Genomic DNA, 4,666 nt, shown 5'->3' with positions numbered 1-4,666 from the left:
CAATTGAGTTTAGAAGCTGGGGTTTCAATATATCCTGTGAAAGAATATCAAACTTACGTTAGTGAAATGTTTTAAAAAATCAGTAAGTTAAAAACGCTAATGTTGTGGAATGTCATTTTAACTTAGACCACAAAATCAAAACATAACAGTTACAATGAATGTAGACTATTTCTTAAAAGCTGTGGCATACGATTCAAGATGCTTTGCTTTACGTAAAACTGCGGATCTGTGAGCAGAAAAATTTGGAAAATTATGGATTTTGATGATTTTTTCAGCGATAAAGAATGCAGCTTATTTTAATTATTGACAAACGGTGGCTGAGCGGTAGCGCTTCGCTCTGTCGTGCCACAGGTCCCTGGTTCGATCCTCGGGCCGGGCAAGGTTGACTCAGCCTTCAGTGGGTCGATAAATGATTCCCAAGCATGCTTGGGAACTAAACACTGGGGGGTTCCGCGTTCGCCTGACCACCTGGCCGGAACATCTGCTTCTGCACCCCAAAGCCCAAGGTCAAGAAAACTGAGATGGGCACAGTAGGCCTTGGCCCTCTAGAGCTGTCACGCCGCTGAGTTTAGTTTAATTATTATTATTAATTATAATAATATTTAAAATAATAATATTGGACTTCTATCAATTAATTTACTTCTATTGATTATTTAACTTCTTTTAACCAAATTGTATAGTTAAAATAAATAATAATATAATTTTAAAATAGCGAAGATATCTCTGGTTTCTTATGGAACTTGTGCAAATAGATAACCACAAAAACCAATAAAACCACTTTTTTATTGAATGAACCAATTGTTGTGATATCACACAACACATTTCTAAATTTCATCAACACATTTCTTCAAATTCACATTCCATGTTCATGTTTTTAGTTCGAAGGTTATACAGTACAAAACCCGTTATCCGGAAATCAGAAAACCGGAAAACTAAAAAACCGGAACGAAATTCGATAAATTTTCCCGCCTTTTTTAAAAAAAAATTTTTTTTTACCTCATAAGATTTTAAGATTTTTCTTTCTTTTTTGAAAGATGTTTACCATACCATCATTTTAGAAATAATCATTACTGTATTATTTCATCGTTTTTTCTTCTTTTTAAGATTATTTCCTAATATTTTTTTTTTTTTAGTTGGGGTTAACAGTAAAAAAAACGGCTTTTTGTAGCTATTCAGAAAACCGGAAAAATCAGTTATCCGGAATAGCGATGCTCCCGATCGTTCCGGATAATCGGTTCCCTACTGTACAAGCTAATACAGAAAACAACATTTAACAGCTGTGAACAACGTGCTTGTAGCTTTGTCTTTGTAGCGTAAATCACGCCAACATAAAGTACATAAAGATACGTAGCATCTAAAATACGTAGCATTCGCTGTTGCTTCACTCTTACTTACGGAAGCGTACGGAAGTTGACGTTGCTAAATCTCCCTATTGTTTGATATGTCTTAACCTAACTTTAATTGTGTCCCGCAGTGGACTGATCGTTAAGACACGGTTCCCAGCAGATCAAGGAAGTCAAGCATCACTGACTACGGTCAGTGTGCGGGTGGGTGTCCACTTGGATCAATCTGCGTAGGGACCGAGGTTGTATTGCGGTATTGGTCCTCGTTAAACTATTCTATCGTAAAGTGCTCGACTTCGCGTGCAGGTCGTCGGGCTACCGAAGCGGGGGTGCCATCCCCTTTGCAGAGGATCAAATATGTGATGGCATGTCTTCGGATCATCCTCAGGGGTGTTTCCCAGACAGTCGCCAATAGCATCGTGCAGCTCTAGTGCGACGTAAATTAACTAGAACAACAACTTTAATTAGCAAAAATTATTTTAAATCATTGTGTTATGTTTCATATATACATTTCATATTTATATATAAAGCCATATTGTATACCTGCCAGCTTTTACACTTTTCAAAAAAGTTTTTTCCTTGTGTTAGGGAAATATTATTTCAATTGAGTTTAGAAGCTGGGGTTTCATTAAAATTTAGTCAACACTTTCAGAGAGCCAATAGGCATTCTTTACGTTTCAAATATTTAAATTTAACGGGTAGTCAAAATCCTTTTTAAAAAAAAAAATTTCAAATAAGAATGAAATGCGAATGTATAATTTTTGCTATCAAATTAAATACAAAAATAAAATCTTCCGGAAAAACCGGAAGAGTCGGCAGGTCGGTAGTCCAGCAGTTCCCAATTTTTTTTTCGGCAATGGAACCCTAAATGATCGACCTTTTTTTTCAGCGGAATCTCGAGACTTTTGAAAAAATTTTATAAGCAGATGAGAAAAATAGTCAACTAAGATGATTAGCCATTTTGAGAATATTTAATAAATTAAAATTTTATTAATAAATATGAAAATATTTAAAGAAAGAACGAATAATGAACGAAATATGAAAATATTTAAAGAATGAACTAATAATGAAATGATTTCATCGTGAAACTTTCACAATACCAAAATTGAAATTGGGTTTTATATCAGACAGTTGAATTTACTAGCTTAAAGTTTCAACTAGTCTAGTTCATAATTTAGTTTTATTGTATGCATAAACTGAAAAATGAATAAACTGAACAGTTCTCGTTAAAATAAAAAAGGATGAAAATAGATATTGAGAATCGTTCACATCAATATGAAATAGCTAATGAAAAATTAATTCAATATTATTTAATTACAGGTTTTCGCAACTGATAATCCTGTTCTAACTCTCGGAGCCCATGTGACATTTCCACGGAACCCAAGGGTTCCGCTGAACACCATTTGGGAGCTGCTAATATACTGAACCGCTGAACGAATGCTTAAGCTCTTCATTTCTAATTTTTTTTTTTTTTTTTTCAAAAAAAATCTGTTTGTTTTAAAGAACTCTGCTTTAGTTGACTTCAACTAAAAAAATTAATTTGCAGCAGCCTTAGATAATTGGAGTCGCTATTAAACATACAATAATGAGATTATCATAAATTTATATGTAGGTTTAATTCATTTAAATGAAGTGGCTTTCGTAATTATTTTTAATTAAATTTATAAATTCAAAAAATAAATAACAAGCAATTTTGTTATTACTTTAAATATAAAAACTAAATTGTCCGCAAAATACGTAAAAGCAGTTATATGTAAAGGAAGAAAATATCATAATCACAACCTTAAAAATAAAAATGTAGATTATATAATTGGCTAATTTTGCAATTGCTTAATTGTCTTAATCTTTCATCAACTTTCAAACTTAGCACTTTAGCAAAATCAAAACTAGTCTTCAATTTGTTACCATTTCGAGCAGACTATACTCATTTTTTTTTCATAAAAAAAAGGTTAGAGTACAAAGTAAAAGTGAGTTATATGTTCTTTAACAAACCGGAAAGTCGTACCTCCGGGCTCTTGTATCATTACCCCTGGTAAAGAAAAAACAATTGCACGTGTTGAATTTTGCAGCAGCTTTTTAATTCATCGGGTTAATATCTAATTGGAATATACTAAATTTGTATTAACACTTTTTCTTATGCGTATTTTTCGCATAAAGTTTTCAGTCCGTAAAAAATATTTTGCTGTTAAACATCAATGGATTAATGCCCATTCAGAAAATGTGTTCTAAACATGTTTTATAACAGTCGTTGATCAGCCGATCCAATTTTGACTCTACAACTAAATACGTTCAACTCCGTAGCCTTGTAATTTTAAACCCGATCCTGGAGACGAGGAAACTCCTGGATCAGTACCGCAGAAGTATGATTTGTTATGGGAACATGGAAGACTTTGTGACTCGACACATTTAACGTGCATCAATCACCATTTACTACACGGGGAGTCATCGGCCGGCGAGGATCGAACCCACGACCTCTTGGACATGGGCCTAGTGCCCTACCAACCAGGCTATCCCAGCCTTAGGGTTTAGTTCTTTTATTATTTTTGTTATTACCGTCATTGAACAGCCGACCCAATTTCTTGGGTTTACGACTACTAATATTCAACTCCGTAGCCTTGTAATTTTAAACCCGATCCTGGAGACGAGGGAACTACTGGATCAAATATTGGGAGAAATTTGCCTTCATGGATGATTTTTTGATGGAACTAACCCGCATTTGCGTTACATGGAGAGGGAAAGCATGAAAACCTCCCACGGTTAGCTTGACGGCAAAGGGACTCTAATACATTATCCGTCTACCACTGAGGATATTTTACGTCAGCACTGTGATCTGTGCGATCAGGGTGTGGAATTTGAATCCCTGACATCGCTGGGATTTGAAACCAGGTCACCTCGTTAGGAGGCAAGTGCTTTAGTTTTATACATGTTTTATTTTATAATCGTCGTTAAACAGTCGACGCAATTTTGGGTTTACGACTACCAACGTTCTACCCCTTAGCCTTGTAATTTTCAACCCAATTCAAGAGACACGGAATTCTTGGATCAAGTATTGGTTGAAATTTTGCCTTCGTGGAAAACCTGTAACCGTGGAAGAATGAAAATAAACAACATCGCATTGCAGGTGGAGGATAACCTCCTATTGTTGTCCTGACGGCAAAGGCATTCTAACCATAGAGTTGAAATAGTAGGTAGAGGAACCAAGTTCACTTTATTCCTTCCGAAAAGACACGCCACAGATAGCAAGCAAAGAGTTACAATCACGTGATGGAAAGAGTGCAATACTTGGCGCAGTATCACAAATGTTGGCGCACTAAGTTTTTAAA

Source organism: Parasteatoda tepidariorum, chromosome 1, assembly GCF_043381705.1.
Source record: "Parasteatoda tepidariorum isolate YZ-2023 chromosome 1, CAS_Ptep_4.0, whole genome shotgun sequence".
NCBI lineage: Eukaryota > Metazoa > Arthropoda > Arachnida > Araneae > Theridiidae > Parasteatoda > Parasteatoda tepidariorum.
The sequence above is the reverse complement of the archived record's forward strand: the minus strand, read 5'-3'. Positions refer to the sequence as shown.